The 20,189-nt window shown below is 46.8% G+C and overlaps 1 long non-coding RNA gene across 2 annotated transcripts; it reads right to left on the bottom strand.

Moving 5' to 3' along the window:
• Positions 1 to 4,804: 4,804 nt before the first annotated feature.
• Positions 4,805 to 19,917, bottom strand: LOC116647146. Of its 2 annotated transcripts, none has more exons than XR_004302288.1 (3): positions 19,756 to 19,917; positions 9,674 to 9,781; positions 4,805 to 5,285 (listed from the first exon to the last, which is right to left on the bottom strand). It is a non-coding gene; the product is annotated as an uncharacterized LOC116647146 (long non-coding RNA). The 2 variants fall into 2 exon arrangements; XR_004302289.1 differs by lacking the exon at positions 19,756 to 19,917 and adding an exon at positions 14,720 to 14,802.
• Positions 19,918 to 20,189: the final 272 nt, after the last annotated feature.

Here is a 20,189-nt window from a genome sequence, read left to right as displayed (position 1 = left end):
CTTGTAGGGCTCAGAACCTGGGAAAATGCACTTTAGGTGGCCCTTGTCTGTAGGCAATATTTGAATCATCCACAATCGGTGTGTCAGTATCATTCTGGTGACCCAACTTCATGCAATTGTGTCTAAGAAATACTACATTGCCACACGGCCCTCTTGGAACTAGGTACCAACCAGGAGTCCCATAGGTGAGAGTCCTGGAGTTATCTGGAACAGCTGGTGGGCCCCAAGCACGGTGGGGGAGGAGTCTAGAGGTTCAAAGAGCACCTTGAAGGGAAGAAACATGGATCACATCCCCTTGTCAACCTGGGACCCACTCTGTACTCTGGGCAGCCCACCCTGATGGTATTGCTGGCCCTGTCTGCTCCCAGGGACTAAAAGGGAACTTTGACAATTTTAAGGAAGGCGTTACAAAGCACAGGACACACACACCCCCACCCCCACGCCCAGATGTAGGCCACAGGGCAGGAGCTCCATTTGCCCAGGCCTAAGGTGGTACTGATTACCTAATCTGAAAATTACCTAATACCTAAGTATATGTATTTGTCAAAACTCATTGAACTGTACACTTACAATAGGTTCACTTTATTATATGTAAATTATACCTCAATAAAGCTGAGAATAATTACTAACAATAAAAAAAAACCCTCTATCTCAGATTCCCAAGACCCACTTCAGATAAAATCAGGTTGTTTTTTGTCTGGATACTCTGGGAAACCCTTATCTTTGGTTCTCATTTACCTATAGGATCATGTCCAAGTCCCTTAGGTTGGCATACTGTGTACTTCCTAACTCAATCCTGACCTATCCCATCAGCCTCAGCTCCTGATACTCCTTTTCCTGCCCCATACTCCAGACACACTGAACTTCAAACCAATCCCTATCACTGAACTTTGAACCAATCCCAATCACTCTCCTTTGCAAATCTGTGCCTCTACATATTAGATTTCCCCTGCTTTAAATGTTCTTCTTTTTTTATAAGATTTTATTTATTTATTTGACAGAGAGAGACACAGCGAGAGAGGGAACACAAGCAGGGGGAGTGGGAGAGGGGGAAGCAGGCTTCCCGCTGAGTAGGGAGCCCGATGTGGGGCTCGATCCCAGAACCCTGGGATCATGACCTGAGCCGAAGGCAGACGCTTAACGACTGAGCCACCCAGGCGCCCCTTGAAATGTTCTTCTAGAGCCACGTCTTCTCCATCCAAGGAATTCTTTCAAGGTCCATCTGCTATGTCACTTTTTTCTGTGGAGCCTTCCCTAACCCCCAAACAGTGCTGGATGATCCCTCCCCGGTACCGCCACAAGTCTTGGGACACAGTTTTTATGACTATGACACTTGTCAACAATGGACTTTCGGCACCTGTCTTGGGGTTTTTCCCATACCAAATTGCAAATTCCTCCAGGGCAGAGACCGTACCTTCTTCAACCCAGCACCTAGCACAGTGCCTCTCCTGCCCTAGACTCTCAATACAAGCTGCTGAATGAGTGAGTGGATCAGCGAGCCAATGATTGAATCTGTTCCCTTTTGTGACTCTTCAGTGGGAAGCTTTGTTGGACAGTGTCTTCACCACAAAGAGTGACCTCTAAGCAAGAAATTTTAAGAGCTGACCCAGTCCAGAGAGGAGGAGTATTTGGCCAAGGGTCCATTTTAACCCCTCAGATGATGTCGGTGACGTTTTTCAGGTGGCCCAGGACCTGTATTTGTGAGATAGCCAGCCTTTGTTAGATACCCGCCGTCATCACCGTCGTCATCATCTACTCTTTAGTGGGTCCTTGTTATGTGTCAGGTGCTGACACTTCTTTCTATTACCTCATTTAACCTGCACAAGACCCCTGGGAGAAAGATGCTGTTGGGTTGAACCAATAGGAAATTGGCAATATTCAACCTTTCTTAACTTACAAAATAGCATTTTTGTATGGTTCAACCTGATATTACCATTCCTTTTTTGGAGCTGAGGAAACCGAGGTTCAAGGTGAAGTCCCTCACATACGTTTGATTATCTAGTGAGTGGCTGAGCCCAGAGTTGAATGTCCATGCATCTGACTCCAGAGGCCCGGCTTTCTCCCTCACACTGCTCGCTTCCATCAGCTGTGAAATTCCTGCTTTGTCAGTCCACAGAGGCCAAGAAGTCAGACAGGGGGAACCTGGCTAGGGTTTCAAACACTCTTTTGCAGGAGGGATGAGCTGGCTTGGGCTGCAAATGTTAGCCTTTTAGTGGTCATGTTTTCAATTTCTTTTCATTCGCTCTGTCCTCCAGAAATCCATCTCCTCCACCGTGTGTGCATGTGCGCACGTGCACGCTCTCTTGCTCTCTCTGTCTCTCTCCGTCTCCCTGTCTCTCTCCCTATCTCCCTCCCCCTGCCCCCTCCCTCTCTCTCCCTCAAGTGAAGAGCCAAGCAGCTGACTCACACACTACACCACAGTTGTCCTGACTTTGTTCACGTAGGCTCAGCCTCTGGAGACCCCCACTAGCCTCAGCACTGTCATTTGGCACCCAGAGAAGCCACTGCATTTTCCCCTCCATGTGGAGATGACTGGACTGAGTGCTGTTGCCCTGGGGAAAACAACCACAAGAGGTTGGCAGCAGCTCAAGTCTGAGGTCAAAGGTGATACCCGGCATCTGAAAAAGCAGTCGGGGAAGTCCGATTAGCTGAGACTTTGGGCCTCGGGCAGAATCGGCAGCGGGCAGTACAGACTTCAATCCCGCCGACGTCTCCCCTGCTCACTTGCTGAGCCCTGTGAGCCACCTGCTGGAACCATAGGCTTGGCAGAGTGTTGGGGGCTGGGAAGGGAGGAGACCTGGTACAGAAGGCAAGGATACCCGCCCCCCCAAGAGAGGTTCACGATGATCCCAGGTCCTGGTGTGATAACAATGACTGAGCATTGCCTGGCATGGAGTTGGGTAAAGAATGGAGACCAGGGCACTGTAGACTTGGGCAGAGCCTCAGACATCAGGTGGGCACGAGAGGCCAGGCTGGGAGTTCAGGCAGACCTCCACGATGTTCCACCTTGAGATGAATGCTGGTGGTTGGTGGGGGGAGTCAGGCTGGCTGGGAGGTGGTCTGGGACTTCAAGCCCCGGGCCACAGGAGGAGAGAGGAAACCAAAAGGGCTACCTCCAAGAACCTTAGAAGCCTCTGGCCTTTCCCAGTATAACTAGAAAGAGAAGCAGGCTGCCTCCGGGATCTTAATGAAATATAGCTCAAAGGCTTGTCTTCCTGTTTCTTCTCTCATGTGGGGGCTGCCCGAGATGCCTCAAAGCACCCTGGGCCAAAAGTTAGGAGGCCTGGATTCTAGTCCCATCCTTGCTTCCTGGAGCCTTCCCCTTTCTGGGCTTCAGCGTCCGCATCCATATTGGTGATGAGGCAGGATAGGTAGAGTGAAGTTACAGTTTTCAAACTTTTTCCGTTTGGAGCACTTTCTTGAAACCAGGCCTGAGGTGGCAGCTCAACATGTGAGGCAGATGAAAACAGAGCTGTTCAAGCCCCTTCCCCTCCCCAGGGGTTTCCCCAGAACCTTCATGGCACCTCAGATCGCTGGGTTAAGGGGTTTTTTAAAATTTGAATTCAATGAATTAACATATAGCGTATTATTAGTTTCAGAGGTTGAGTTCAGTGATTCATCAGTTGCATATCACACCCAGTGCTCCGCACATCACATGCCCTCCTTAATGCCCCTCACCCGGTTACCCCCTCCCCCAAGCCCTCTCCCCTCTGAAACCCTCAGTTTGTTTCTTAGAGTTAAGGGTCTCTTATGGGTCGCCTCCCTCTCTGATTCCATCCTAAAGGGTTTTAAAGATCACCGGGTTAGGGCAGTGGTCCTGTCTTGAGCCTGCCCCAGCATCCCCTGGAGGGCCAGATTGTTGGGCCCACCCCCGGGGTTTCTGATGTTGTGCATATGGGATGGGGCTGAGAATCTGCATTTCTTTTTTTTTTTTTTTTTTAAAGATTTTATTTATTTATTTGAGAGAGAGAATGAGACAGAGAGAGCATGAGAGGGTCAGAGGGAGAAGCAGACTCCCTGCCGAGCAGGGAGCCCGATGTGGGACTCGATCCTGGGACTCCAGGATCATGACCTGAGCCGAAGGCAGTCGCTTAACCAACTGAGCCACCCAGGCGCCCGAGAATCTGCATTTCTAACAAGTTCCCAGGTGAAGTTGATGTCACTTGTCCAGAGACCACACTGTGAGGACCACTGGGCCATATTACAGCTACAGGCCTTTCTATGATTCATGCCAAATCACTCAATTATGTACGTTAATCTACCTCAGACATACTTTCTATGATATTCAAGCGTGGGGGAGCACGTGGCATTGTGCCTGGCACAGAGTTCTCAGTCAGAGCTGGTGGGATCTAATTCTAAATGCCCTGCCTAGAAGTCTCTTTAAGTGTAAAGCCAGCTAGTGACTGGTCAAGGGATAGACAGAGGCAGAAACCTTTCCTTTAATGAATTTACAGTCTGTCAGGTCCCTCTACCCACCAGGAAATAACACCTCCGCACTAATTCCACCAACAGAGGTTATTTCATGTTAAGCATTATCCTTTCCAGACGTTCTCTTTTTTCCATGTAAACTCCCTAGCAAAGGGGTAACAGTTTGGTCCCTGACCCCTCCGTGTTTCTATCCTCTCTGAGTTCTTCCAGGCCAAAGACCTTACCTGTACCACTCTTCCCAGCATCCCCCATGGCTCCTAGCCCACTACCGGGCAGAGAAGGCGCTTGCTACAAGTTTGCCAAATCGAATCAAGGAAGCACGGGGGCCCCAACTGGACTCCCCCTCACACACCCATGCAGACCACCAATCCTCGTATCGTGCCTGGCTCAAAGTCCCCAGTCCCAGCCTCTGGTCAAGGCTGCTCGCTCGGGGACGTTGGAAAGGATGAAATGGGGCGGGGGGGATGCTTCTCCGGCCACATTCACCTGGCACTGCCACCCCTGGGGGGTTTTGTGAACGAGCTCCAGGAATGTATGGGGCCTCCCATTCCCCACATCCTCCTCTTCAGCCTTGCCACTTTCTTAAATAAATTGGCACTGACCCTGATGACAGACTTGATCATTTCCTTTTGCTTCGTGATTGTGTTAAGTGACTGCCAAAGGCCTGTTCCTGAACAGTCAGCACATTCCTCGGGACAGCGAGTGGGAGCCCATCTGCTTCCTTTCCTTTATTGTGCTATTTTAGCTTCAATTTCCCATTTGGACAGGAGCGTCTTCCAGCCGGGGGTGGGGAAGGGGAGAGGGTGGGGAGGAGTGCCACAGCTTTCCTTCATTTTTTCATTCATCTTCCGGTTTCTCTGGAAATAAATCAACAATAATCATCCTACGTGCCAGGCACTACTCTAAGCTCTCTACACGTGTTCACACCCTTAATCTTGATAACACCATGGTGAAGAAGGTACGACTATGATCTCCATTTCTCATGTGGGGAAACTGAGGCACGGAGAGACAAAATGCCCTGCCCAAGGTCGCACAATATGTGCTAGAGCTGGGATTGAGCCCAGGTAGGTCTGGCTCTGGAGGCTGGGCTCTTCCCCATCGGCTCTACCACCTTGCAGGGCTTGGATTCTTGAGGCTCTCGACCTGGGCCCAGGGATATCTGAGGCCATGGCCTCTTGCCCTCTTCACTGTCTGTCAGCAGGACCTAAGGTCACGTGCATTAAAAATGGAATTCCTTGCATAGCACAAGGTGTACCCCACCCCTTGCCAATGACCCACTCATCTAGTATCTAAACTCCCAGATCCTAGGCCAACAGGAGAATGTGGACTCTACCCTAGGGTTAGTTGCACAGGGCTGATGTAATAGTGCAAAATGGCGTTGGGAATCTAGTACTCACTGTGTGCTCTTCTCTTCAGATATCACCTCAACATCCCACAGGAACCCTCAAGCAGGTTTCAGGGAGGAACTGAGGCTCACAGAGCTCCCAGGCAACCACAGACCTACCACTTGCGCACTTCGTCACTACGTTAGATATTAAATAAGTAAGTCGCATTCACTGAGTGTTGGGTGGTACCTAAACATCCTCTTGCATTGATTCATTCAATCTTCACAAGAACCCTATGAAGTGGGTACAATGATTACCCCTATTTCCCTATTTCACAGATGAGGAAGCTGAGGCATGGAGAGGTCAAATAACTGGCCCAAGGTCACACAGTCAGGAAGTGGTAGATCTGGGATTTGAACCCAGACTGTTAACTTACACTGTTGGACCCCTGATGTATGGTCTTAACCACTACACTAAGCTACCTCCTGGCATTGAGGCCACCTCAGGGCCCTTGAGGGGTCGTGTTACCATAACCCCCTCCACCTCTTCTTCTCCATCTCTCCCTGTTATCCCAGGTATATTTCCAAATAACCATAACTGGAGGCTCTGGAGTCAGACAATCTGGGGTTCAAATTGCAGCTCTGCAATTCACTAGCCCTGTGACCTCTCTTTTTTTCTGTGCCTCAGTTTCCTGACCTGTAACACAGGGATAATAATGGTAATGACCTCATAGGGTGGTTGCAAGCCTTTAGGTCAAATAGGGTAGATTCTCCCAGCCCCACCACCACCTCCTCTTCTCTAGGCCAGCTTCAGTGTCCTGCGGAGGGAAGTGGTGCTTCACGCCCTTGCACTTATCAGTCTCACCCTCCGTGTCGTCTCTTCCTGTCCCAAATGAAAGACAGCCTTCAGTTACAGATTCCCTAGGCTTTTCAAAACTTGTGATTACAATTCCTCCCAGGAGATCAGAGAAACCCATTTCCCTAGCAGTCTAAGCAGGAATTCTATTGTCGTTTGGTAACTCAAACATGGCCTAGGTGGCCCAGCCCATCTCCTTTCCTCCCTGCCCTTAGTATAAGGAAAGAAGAGACACTTCACTGAAACATAATCACCCGCATGTCATGGCCAGAGTCTCCCAGAGAGAAATTCACAGCAAAGAAAGACATCCCTTTCAGCTATCTATTCGGAATCCGAGAATGCCTTGCTACACCAGTGGCTCTGGAAGCGAGCTTCTCCTTCTTGCCTTCTTTACAGAAAGTGTAGAAGTACTGGGCGGGGAATATGAATGACCCAGTATCTTTCCCCACCTTCCTCAATGTCTTTGTCCTATAATTCTAGTCTTCTCTAGTTGTCTAGTGTCTCGTGTCTTTAGCTCAGTGGGTAGAGCACAGGGCTACCTATAAGCAGTCAAGACAGTCAGGATTAGAAACGGAAAGCCCCTTCACTTAGTTCTTCATTCCCAGTCGGAGCCCTGACCCTGATCTCTGACTGTCCTTAATCTTTTTCATGGGCTGAGTATACGATTGCAGGATGAGGCAACTCAAACCTAGAGAGATAAAGCAACTTGGGCTGCATCACACAGAAGCAGTCCTCCAGTCCAGCCATATCCCGACCATGAACCTTCAGCCCATGTTTTTTAGCCACAGAGGACAGACTGCAAGCATGTGGATGTAAAGTGCAAAGGGATCCCTAAGTCTAAGGTTCCAACTCAAGGACAGGTGAGTGGACAGCACATTTTTATCTCCGAGGGAGAGCCCACTGCTCCAGTCTTCCTAGAGTGCTGGGGATGTTAAAAAGAATTCTTGCCTAGGGAGAATGATTTGAATGATGAAAGAAATCAATAAATTGTTATTGAATGTAGTCTAATCTCACTTACTCAAACTAATGGAGGTAACCCTTCAAATTAGTGAGCCATTTGTATTGTAGGTTACTTGTAAAGAAATGAAGTTTTATTGCTTTGAATAATTCACAGTTACTCCAAGTAAGCTAACAAATTGTAGCCTAATCGAGACTTGCCTTAATGAAAAAAAAAAAAAAAAAGAATCCCCAGCATCAATCAGTTGTATGCAAATGGTGCTTCCAAAGGAGTGATAAGATTTGTTGCCTAGAGTATGGAAATACAGTGCATGGAGTCCATTTATTCAGATGGCTCTTTCTGCCAAGAGTGGGCAAAGTAGGGCCAGGTAGGGCCCAAGACTACTCATGGTACTCATGGAGTGTCTTCTAAATGAGGTTTTACTGAAAAAGGAAATGATCGGAGAGTGACCTTAGATGTAGCAGGTGCAATCTGTCTACTGATGGAATAAAAGATGGTTTTGGAATACTGTCACTTCCTTTCATTTTTTTTTCCCTAAGAAGACATTAGACCAAAAAAAAGAAAAGTTACCAAGGCAAGTCTAGTACCTCAGTGTTTTGTTAAAACCCGGAACAAACATTAAGGGGAAAAAAATCTGAAGGTCGCGGAAGGGAAATAAACAAGAAGAGTAAGTAAAGCATGAATCATCCGTTACCACCTGATGGCTCCTTAAAAATAAAAATAAAACCTTGGAAGGAAATAAAGTCCATGCCACAGTTTGGCATTTTGCTAGAGGACCTGGCACAGACTCTGTGCTCTTTTATTTCACAGAAGGAATTGGCCTTTGGCTTCTGACTTGGATTGCCTTTTTCCTCAAGGCCTCACAGAGCTCAGGGTTAGGGGATGGTTGCCTAGCACCGGCACCCACTTCTCTCTTGGACACTCGGAGGGAAGATACAAGAAGTGCATTTTATCTGCATGTATTTAATTACTTTCGCCTCGTTTCCCAAAAGCTTGGAAGGGGCTTACAACAATAAAAAATGATAAGATAGAAACAGAGAGTCATGACCAGGAGAAATATCAATAGAACTTTTAAAAATCAAGTGTAAAAAAACCTCAAAGGCCATATAGAGGTGAACTACGGGGAACTAAACAAAACAAAACAAAACAACCCAAAAAACAAAAGCAGAATTGAGATTCAACCTAGCTCAGTCCAATGGACCATCTCCTGAAAGAACACGGCTCCCCAGATGGACCTATTTATAAGTGTGATCTTGGGCCAGATATCTAACTTCTCTGAGCCGCAGTTCCTCATCTGAATGATGGACCGAATAATAGATATTATCTATTCCGTAGAGTGTTATGAGGATTCCATGTCTGTAAACCATTGATCCCCACTATCTGGCAGAGATAGTAATGGTAGTAAAAGGTAGATATGAGAATCGATACAAAGACAACTTCATTATGTGATACAAAGCATTTGCCCATGATGGTATCTTGTTTGATCCTCACACCAGCCAGGATTTGGGCCCACGGTTATAGGGAAGGAAGAGTGGAGGAAGGGGGCAGTCTTTACTGGAAAGCTTCCAGCAGGAGGTGGTATTCTAGTTGGATCTTCTGAAGGACAGGTAGGACTTGAGGAGATGGAACTGAAGTACAGATTAAGAATGAGACGGCAGTGTATAGGAACAGTAGGAAGACCCTCCCTACTAGAGCAGAGGGACAGGTAGGAAATAAGGGTAGGGAGGGGAAGATAGGGCAGGATGGGCTCACGGAATTGCTTGGCTCTAGCCAGATGGTGAAGGAATTTGGGCCGCATTTGACAGGAAATGGAGAGTCATTGAAGGATTCTGAGCAGGTTGAGCAGGGGAAGGATGTGACATGTTGAAAGGGATGTTTTCAAAGGTGGAGTCAGTCTGCTGCTGTCTGCTATGTGCAGGCTGGGGTTGGGGGTTGGGAGGAGGCAGAGACTGGCAGACCAGCTGCAGTGACCCAAGGAAGGGACAGATGGTGAGAGCGCGAGCTAAAGCAACAGGGATGGAGAAGACAGGAGATTGCACGAAGGAACACCTGAGAGGCAATGATTTGCAATTGATGCACTTTCCTTCTAGACTCAAACTGTGCATACCTTGTTCATCCTTGCGTCCACCAGGATTTAGCATAGTGTTTGACACATAGTAGGTGCTCAGGGAGTACTGAATGAATGTATTCACGCATGCCTCCATGCAGACAAACACTGAATAAGAATAAGAATGGTTGCTTGGTCAACAATAAGCAATAGTACAAGAAAAACAAAATAGAGGACTGCCCCTGAAATCTCATTGCCTTAACTTTCTTTCACTGTCCCTGGACTTACACTGACAGTCTGGGGTAGGAAGGCAGCCCAGAAAAGAGCCAGAGCAGGCTGGGAAAGATGACCCCTAAAGCAGAACACAGATAGGCATGAATGCTCTGTAGGAAGCTCATCCCTCGGATAGTTCACACAATACAGGAACACCCCAAAGCAGGTAAATTATGGATGAGAGGAGGTTTTTTTTAAATGGGGATATTTACCTTACAAGAGAATTAACTGAGAATCCATTTGAAGTAGCAAACTGCCTTGCTTTTATATATAATTTGGGACCAGGATTTGACCTACTGAAACTGTGTTTCCATCCAACATAAAGTACAGTAGTGATTTAAAAAAAACAAAAACAACCTGATTTGGGAGTCCAGAGACCTAATCTTGGGTCTAGGCTAGTAGCAGAGGGTACGGTGGTTAATCGCATAGGTGCTGGAGTCAGGCTGGGTTTACATCCTCGTGCACCTTGGACAAGTGGCTTAGGCTTTCTGAGCTGCCGTTTCCTCATTTGTAAAATGTGTTGATACAACATCTGATTCTGCCCCATAAGGTTATTGTGAGGACTAAGTGGGGGTAATGTATGTAATGTGTTCAGCAGTACCCATAAGGTTTCGGTAAGTGTTGACTTTTACTTTGAATCCTAACTATATGACCCTAGGCAAGTCATTTCTCCTCCCCTGGGCCTTGGATTCCTCCTGAGCCTGAGGCTTTTTTCATTCGGACCTTAGGGACATATTCCTTACCTGTATCACAAATTCATCATCTAACACACATAAGGGTATCCACCCTCTAGGGTCCCCAGTTGATAACTCTGCCCTTAGAAGGACCATTGGGACTCCAAGAAAAGTGAGAAAGCCCAAACACATACAAGACTAGGATAGATGTATTTTCTTTAATATACTTTGTAAATATCGCAACTCAGTCAGCTATCACCCCTAAATTCTAGCCCCTTCTGCCCCTCCCAAGCCGCCCTACTTCCTTAATCATCTTCATCCCAGGCCCCGAGGGAGAGGAAGCCGAAGAGTACTCCTCTGCTCTGGACAGCTTCCCTAGCCCACCCTGCATTTGGAATTAGGACCCCAAGTTCTTCCTTTAGGTTTCTCTTCCCCACCCCCACCCCCACGCCAACCCAGGGAACTGCAATCACATCAACCTCTGCTGCCCTCTGCTGTCTGGATCCAGATGTGCTGGCTCCAGTTAGGTTAAGTCAGCATCCATGCACCTACCAGTTTCTCCAGCCCCTATCTGCCTCCCTGACCTTAGGGATAAAAGGCGGTGTCTTCTGCACCACCCACACTCTGCCCTAATCAACACAAATACACACACAGTCGTCCCTATTCAGACCCAACATATCAAAGCCACAGCTGGTGTGGTCCGTGAGTGTGGAGCTGTCGTCTTCAGCAAAGAAGGTGAGCTGCTAGAGCCAGCCAGATTCTAAGTCTCCTTCTTAAGCATTCCCCAACCATTTATTGAGCGTTTGCTGTGTGCAGGGCACTATGCTAAGCGTTGCACGTGCATTATCTTACTGAATCCTGGCAACGGCCTTGCAAGTAGGGAAAATTATTATTATCCCCATCCTACAGATGAACTGAGACTCAGAGAAGTGAATATCTTGCTTAAGGTCACAAAGCTAGTGAGTGGCAGAGATGTGGCAGTTGTCACAGATGCTGGTTGGTTTGTCTGCCTCCGTTCTCCTGTTACAAAACTAGCCCCCGCACCGTGGCCAGTGGTGAAGACATAGACTCTGGAGCTAGAGGGATCTGGCTGGCTCGAGCAGCTCACCTTCTTCAGCGAAGCCAACAGCTCCACACTCATGGACCACACCAGCTGTGCTTCGGTATGGTGAGTCTGAATGGGAAAGACTGCGTGTGCACTTGTGTTGATTAGGGGGAGAATGCAGGTGTGGAAGACACCCACAATGACCTTTAGATGTACTTACGAGGTGGATATGACAAAATATGTCGATCAATTGCAAGTGAAGACAGGAGAAAGGGAAGGGTCTGAAATAACTCTCAGGATTCTGGCTCAGACAACTGGGTGGATAGGGGCGTCCATCATTGAGATAGGAACAGTGAAGATGATTGGATGAGGAAAGTGATGGGCTGCGGGAGAAATGAAGAGATCCATTTTGGCCATGGTGAGCGTGAGATATCCAGGTGGAGGTGGTCAGTGGGCGTTTGGTTTTACAAGTTGAGAGCTTAGGAAAGAGGTCCGGGTTGGCATCACCTTGTAGATGGGAGATTTTCCAGGGAGAGTGAGATGCAACAGAAAAAAAGAGGGCCGAGGTAAGAGCATCCACATTTGAGGGGAAGGTAGAATAAAAGGAGTGTAGGTAGGGGACTAAGAAGCAGCGCCATGGATAGAGGAAGAAAACCAGGAAAAACTGTGAAGGAAGTCAGTGAAAGAGAAAGTTTCAAGGAGGGAACAGTCCTACCAGATCATCTACCACAGAGAGGTCAGTGCGCTCAAAATGGTCCTTTAGATTTTGTCATTAGAAGACGGTTCTGTTTATCTATTGCTATATAAAAAAAAAAAGTCACCTTAAAACCTAGTGGCTTCAAACAACAAAAATCTGTGTATTATTCTATTATCTCTCATGGTTTTTATGGGTTAGGAATTTGGGGGACTAGACAGTCTGGCTCAGGGTCTCTCACACAGTTGTAAGTGAGAGTGGCCCGAGCTGGAACACTATGGGGAGGGAGGTGGCTGGAGCAGCTGGAAGCTGCCTGAGCATCAATCTCAATCTCTCTCTCTCTCTCTCTCTCTCCAGATGGTCTCAGGGCCTCTCCAAAATGCCTCCAGAATGGGCTACTTTGAGCTTCCTCATAGCCTAGAGGTCTCAGGGTAGGTTTCCATACACCAACAACAAACAAGCCACAAAGAACTTAAGAAAATAATTTCATTTATAATAGCATGAGAAGATCTCTATCAATAAATATATAAACAAGGAAGTGAAATTCTTATATACTGAAAAGTACAAAACATCGCTTACCAAAACAAATGAAAGAAGGCCTTGGAAAGACATCCTTTGCTCATGGACTGGAAGACTTAATATTGTGAAGATGGTAGTATTGCCCAAAGTGAGCTAAAAATTCAATGCAATCCCTATCAAAATTCCAATGGCCTTTTTGTGCAGAAAAGGAAGCTGAGCATCTAATTCATATGAAATTACAAGGGGGTTTGATGGCCCAAACAATCTTGAAAAAGACGAATAACGCTGTAGGACTCACACTTTCTGGTTTCAAAGCTTACCACAAAGCTACAGTAACCAAAACAGTGTGGTACTGGAATAAAGACAGACAGAAAAGCCAATGGAATAGAACAGAGTCCAGAAATAAACACTAACACTTATGGCCAATTGATTTCTGACAAGGGTGCTCAGGTCATTATACAAAAATTAACTCAAAATGAGCCAATGACCTAAATATAAGAGAAAAAAATTATAAAACCCTTAGAAGAAAGCATGGAGGTAAATCTTTATGACCTTGGATTTGGCAAAGGGTTCTTAGATATGACACCAAAAGCCAAGCAACAAAAGAACAAAAAATAGATAAACTGGATTTCATCAAAATGATAAACTTTTGTTCATCAAAGGGCATTATCAAGAAAGTGAAAAGATAACCTACAGAATGGGAAAAGATATTTGAAAACCATGTCTCCGATAAGGGCCTAGTGTCCAGGATATATAAATAACTCTCACAAATCAAACCAATTTTAAAACGGGCAAGGGACTTGAATAAACATTTCTCCAAAGAAGATATCCAAATGGCCAAAAAGGGCATGAAAAGATGCTCAGCATTAATAATCCTTAGGAAAATTCAAATCATAACCATGAGATAACACTTCATACCTATTAGTATGGCTATCGTTTAAAAAAAAAAAAAGGAAAAGAACAAGCATTAGCAAGGGCATGGGGAAATTGAAGCCCTTGTACATTGCTGGTAGGAATTTAAAATGGTGTGGAAAATAGTTCAGTGATTCTTCAAAAAGTTAAACATAGAATTACCCTATGACCCAGCAATTCCACTTCTAGGTATATACTCCAAAGAATTGAAAACAGATGTTAAAACAAAAACTCATACATGAATGTTCATAGCAGCACTCTTCACAATGGCCAAAAGGTGGAAACAGCCCAAATTTCCATCAGTGGATGAATGGGTGAACAAATTGTGATATATCCATACAACGGCATATGATTCAGCCATAAAAAGAATGAAGTACTGAAACATGGGTGAACCTTGAAGACATTATGCCAGGTGAAAGAAGCCAGAAAGGAAAGGTCACATAGTGTATGATTCCACGTATTCGGAAATGTCCAGAATTGGTAATTCTACAGAGACAGAAGGTAGATTAGTTGCTGCCAGGGGCAGGGAGAAGGGGGAGGAAATGAGTACGGGGTTTCATTGTGGAGTGATGGAAATGTTTTGGAACTACACAGGGGTGGTGGTTGCACAACACTGTGAATATATTAAATGTCACTGAATTGTTCACTTTAAAATGGCTGATTTTATGTTATGTAAATTTCACCTCATTTTTTTTTTTTTAAGAAAAAGGAGTATTTTGGCAAGCAAGGCAGGAGCCGTACCGACTTTTCTGATCTAGCCTCAGAAGCCACATGGTGTCACTTTCACCATACGTTATTGGTCAAAACAGTCACAAAAATCCACCCAGCTTCAAAGGGAGTAGACATAGTCCCCCACTCCCAAGGGGAGAACACCTCAAAGATCATTGCTGACTCTAACAAGAGCACCTGTGGTGGAGTCATAGGGGCTGAAATCAGGCCACGGTGGGTGAGGGTGAGGGTGGAAAACTTGACAGAAAGGCATAAAATACCTGAATCAATGAAGAGACATGGTATGTTCCAGAATAAGAAGGCCCAGTCTTAGAAAGATAGACATTCTCTCCAGATTAATTCATACATTTAATACAATCTCAACTTGAATCAATAACAGAATTTTGTCGGGCTTGAGGAGCTGATCTTGAGATCACCTAAAGAAAAAACTGCAATTATGACAAAGTAATATTTGGGTTTTTGTTTGTTTGTTTTTGGTTTAGGTTTTTTTTTTTTTTTTTGACCATTTGTTTATTTCTAAAACGTGACTAGAGGACCTTTTTTTCTTTTTTAAAGAGAGAGAGCGGGGAGGGGCAGAGGGAGAGGGAGAGAGAGAGAATCTTTAAGCAGGCTCCATGGAGCCCGAGGTGGGGCTCGATCTCAAAACCAAGAGTTGGATGCTCACCCGGCTGAGCCACCCAGGCGCCCTGACAAAGAAGTACTTCTAAAGGGGGAGGAAGGCTTTTACTAGCAGCTCTCAAAACAAAACATAGACTATATTAATTAAAACAGTGGGATGTTGGCACAAATCAATCCATTGGACAAAATAGAGTCTAGTACAGCCCCGTGAAGGCATATTGTAAATCGGTGAGAAAGCTGTACTAGTCAATAAGTGATGTTGGGATGATTAATTGTCCAAATTAGAAAAAGAAACCCCAAATCACGTTGGATCTGTACCTCTTACCATATCCAAATATGAATTCTAGATGAAATAATGAGCTAAATACACATGCACTCTCTTTCTCTCTCTCTCTCTCACACATACACACACATGCACACAAATAAAAAACTCTATAAGAAAATGTGGGATAATATTTCCTTTTCAAGTAGATCACAAATCCTAGAAATCATAAAATAATACCTTGATAGATTTTTTTTTTACTACATAAAAAACTATGTCTTTAAAAGACAAAGCTAAAAGGGAGAAAATATTTGTGGCATACGAATATTTGTAATATGTCAAATCTATAATGGAGAAATATGTAAAATATATGAAGATCTTTTTAAACCAATAAGAAAGACAAACAACCCAACAAGAAACTGGGCTAAGGAAAGGAACAGGTATTCAGAGATGTAAAAATAAAAGACAAATAAAACATACAGAAACATAGTCAACCTTTAGTAGCAATAGGGTAAATACAAATAAAACAACAAGAAACGAATTTTCACCCATCAAGTTGAAAAAAATCTTTTAAAATTGATGACATCCGTGTTGATTAGGTTGTGGAAACAGTTATTTTCATACCCTGTTGGTATCAATGTGACCTGGCATAGCTTTTCTTGGATGGCAGTTTGATAGAATCTACTGACATGAGAAATGCATACTTTCTACTTCTAGATGTGGCTCCTAGAGAAATCTTTCTACGTGTGCAAAGATTTTCAGTGCACTTGTTTGAAATAATGCAAAGTCAGAAACAACTAGAAGATCCATCGGTCATGGAATGCAGGCAGGTTAGGGGTCTGAGGACCAGGGTAAAAGTCTGGAATTGCCTACGAGGGCAGCAGGAAAGGGAGCTGACCCAGGACAAGTAAAAGGATTGCCGGGTAGCATCAAGAGGCCTGCTGACATGGGGCACCATGAATCTGGAGTGACTCCAACCCACAGAGGTGTGATATTTTCTCCTATGAAGAAGGCAAATAGTTCAAATGCCCTGGGGTTTATTCATTCATTCAACAAATATTTACAAGTGCCTACTAAGTGCCAGGCAGCGTTTCTAGGCTCTGGGATACAGCAGTGAACAAAATAAACAGTCCCTACTTTCATGGAGCTTGCATACTAGTGAGAGAGAAATAGGCAAACAGATAATGTATTGTCAGGTAAATGCTCTGAAGGTAAATAAAGCAGAATAAGAAGATAAAGAATGACAGAGGCACTCTTCAAATAAGATCAGGGAAGGTCTTTCCGTAGAGGTAACATTTGAATAGAGGTCTGAAGGAAGTAAAGTGAGCCACGTTGATATCTGGAAAAAGAGCATTCCTATTAGTGGGAACAGTGTGTGCAAAGGCCTTGGGGTAGGAGTGTGGTTTACTTGAAGATGGAGATTGGCAGGATGGATGTAGTGGAAGGACAGAGGTACAGAAAAGTTAAATGTGCTAATTAAAGGGAAGTTGGAGTGATGGATTAGGTTACCTGGACCAAATAGGGAGGGAAGTGAGACTGGGGATGCTGATAAATGGATAGGAAGAGCGTAAGGTAAATGACAGGAAATTTTGGTGAGGTAAAAAAAGCAGGTATGATAGGAGTAAGGAAGAGAGGACTATTGACAGAAGGATAAGAGGATGTGGCCAGAGAATGGGAAGCTGGAGTTCACTGTATCAGAGAATGGCAATCCCAAGCAATGACAAGGCTCAAGATGCTGTTTTTGGTGTGGGAGGTTGAGGAGAAGTGGAAGAGAAAGGCTTTGAATTGAGGGGCTTGAACTTGAAGAACCAGGACATCAGGTAGATTGTTGAAAGGAAACTTGATGTCACGCAGGGTAACAGCAGACGTGAGGGGAAGAGGCAGCCATGAACCACGATCCTCTCCACGACTGAGGAAGTGTTGGGAGGCAGATGGTGGGATCTATGACAAAAGCAGTAAGAGGACTGATAGGGAAATTCAACCTAGCAAGGGGGTCAGGGCAAGCTTCCCAGATGAAGTGACACTTGAGGTGAGACTTGAAGGAGAAGGAGTTCATGGGGCAAGAGAGGAAGGAAGGGCATTCCAGGTGGAGAAAAAAGAACAAGCAAAGGCCCTGTGGCTAGATGGGGCATGATGAATATTCGAGACTGATGGAAGGGCAGTGTGGTTGACATGGACCCAGTGAGGAGAGAGGCATAAGCTGACAGAGAAGTAAAAAGGGATCAGGCTACCAAAGACAGATGGTTGGGAGAGTGCCCAAGGACCACCAAATAGAGGCTTTATGTGGAATTGACTGGAACCTTGGTGAGCCACGGTGGTACTCTAACCACACGTAGTGCAAGGCCTCTGAGGGGGCAGCATAGGTTTGCACCATGACTTACTGAGCTTAGCGCTCAGCCAGGGCTCAGGATCTGACCCACTCTGTGCCCACAGAACCAAACCAAACTAACTGGCTCACAAGGGGCTCCAGCCAGGCGCACTGTGCCTCGCTAACAAAGTTCCTGGACCATAACCACCACCTTATTCCATGAGGAGAAGGAGCCTCCTGCTGGAAGGGAGCTGCCCACTGCATCCTCTAATCACGGCAAAGGGAAGCCCAACCCTCGCTCTGAGGGGATAAACCCCCTTCCTGCTGCCTGGCCAGCTGGGGGGTGAGGTTCTGGGTCTCATCACGGCAAAGACCAGCTTCTATGAAACTGACTCATGCCTCCACCCCCTGTGACCACCCCTATATTTATACACATGCGCCCGCACACACCCTCCCCGGGGCAGAGTCCAGAAGATGGGGGAGGGGTGCCTGCTTGGTTTATTTGCTTCCAGGGTTGACACTTCAACCCAGCTGATCTTTGCTATATTAACTGCCATTTCAGCAGTGCTGGATGCCAGGGGCAGAGAGGTCAAGGTACAGACGACACCCGTTTTCGCTGTAGTTACCTATTTGACTTCACCCACCCTCATACCGCATTGACTCTTTATGGCAAGCATGTTCTGAGATCTTCACAAACATGAACTCATTTAGTCCTCATCATCTTGCTAAGAAATTAGTCCTAGGGACGCCTGGGTGGCTCAGTTGGTTAAGCGACTGCCTTCGTCTCAGGTCATGATCCCGGGGTCCTGGGATCGAGCCCCGCATCGGGCTCCCCCTGCCCTGCAGGGAGCCTGCTTCTCCCTCTCCCTCTGCCTGCCACTCCCCCAGCTTGTGCTCTCTCTCTCTGTGTCAAATAAATAAATAAAGTCTTAAAAAAAAAAAAGAACTGAGTCCTAGTATTACCGCATTTCACAGGTGAGGAAACTGTGGGCTCAAAGAAGCGAAGTCACTTGCCCGAGACCACGAAGCCAGTGGGTGACAGAGCTGGGACTGAAACCCCGGCAGTCTGGCTCCACTGGGGAAGGCAGGGCTGTCTGACCTAAAAGGCTGTCTTCGGGGTCCCTCCTCGGCATGACCCCATCAAGTCCACCTGCTCGCCCTTCAGGATGGCTATCACAGTGCACAAGGGGCTATAGGGCGTCTGGGGGGACATTTCCCCCATCCTCTGGTCTCTGGGAATCATGTCATTCCCAGTCCTGGAATGGGGCTGAAGGGGACAGAGAAAAGACAGCGGGAGGGTCAGCGGTCCCAGAGCCACACAGGGTTCTCACAGTCCTCGTCCCTGGCCTATCCTCTAAGGCTGTGCCCTCTGCCTTTACTCCTGGAGGTGGAGTTCACTGAAGCTCCTCACTCATTTCAGTTCCCCTCCTTCAGGGAGTCCCATGAAGACCCCCTTCCCCTCTTCCAAATGGGTCTATTTTATTGTATTTGGATGGATTACTTGAAAGCCACCTTACACTTAAACTTGTGGATGGAAGCAGAGTGTAAATACACTAAAAATAAAATCAAAAGTTTGCCTCTGGGGCCCCTCATTGGGACCTTGCCAATGGCTAGGTAAGTACCTGTCCATTGGGTCTGTTTGGCTCTCGGAAGTATTGCTTTCTGGCCGAGCGTTCTAGAGGCATTTACTGGGAGCTGCCTATAGGCGCTGGTGCAGCGAGCTGCCCGCTGGTGCCCTGCGTGTGGAGACGAGGCTGGGCCCGTATTCCCCACTTCCCCTGTAGGGACTCATGCTGGTTAGGAGTGATCCATACTTCAGGGGAACCAAAGCCTTGTTCTAGAAGCTGTGGCAGAAAGGACATGTCCAGTTCACCAAATGCATCTTCTGGGAGCCCCCAAACTCCCCTTTTTCAGTCTTTTTCCCTCGTCAGTGGCATGCCCTGATCCCTCCAAATGGGGCCTTCATTCCCTCCCACGTAGGAATGGCTCCAAGGGCTGAGTGGTGAGTGGGCGCCCCCCCCATCCCAGCCATCCCGGGAGAAGGGCGGGCTTCCTCAGCCAGTGGCTGGCGGCTCTTTTACAGAGTGGGCTCTCCTGAGGGGACTCACCCCAGCTGAAGAAAGTAGCTCCCCAGCTGTAACCAGCTTCCCCGAGGCGTGCAGTGGGGCTTCCCAAACACTAGGGAGAGAGGACACTGGCTTTTTCCGAGACAGGCCAGCTCAGAGGAGGAGGAAGGATAAACATTCCTCTCGGAGCCAGAGCCTGGGGTGGGGGAGCTAATGGGAAACAGCTTGCTGGAAGGAGGGGGACAGAATTCGGGAATGACGGGGGCAGGCTGCTGAAGAGGGGGCGGGGGGAGGAGCAGGCTGATGGAGTCCAGCGGCTGCTCTTCTGCCCTGGGGATCTTTGGACTTCGCACCGGGCAGGCTCGGAGAGCGCGAGCTTTCCCACCCACCCGGACTCCCGGACTCCCGACGCCCGACTCCCCGGAGCCCTCAGATACAGGAGACCAGAGCAGGACTCTCCATCCCCTGGCCGGACG

This window comes from Phoca vitulina, unplaced genomic scaffold, assembly GCF_004348235.1.
Source record: "Phoca vitulina isolate PV1807 unplaced genomic scaffold, GSC_HSeal_1.0 scaffold39, whole genome shotgun sequence".
Lineage (NCBI taxonomy): Eukaryota > Metazoa > Chordata > Mammalia > Carnivora > Phocidae > Phoca > Phoca vitulina.
The sequence above is the reverse complement of the archived record's forward strand: the minus strand, read 5'-3'. Positions and strand labels throughout refer to the sequence as shown.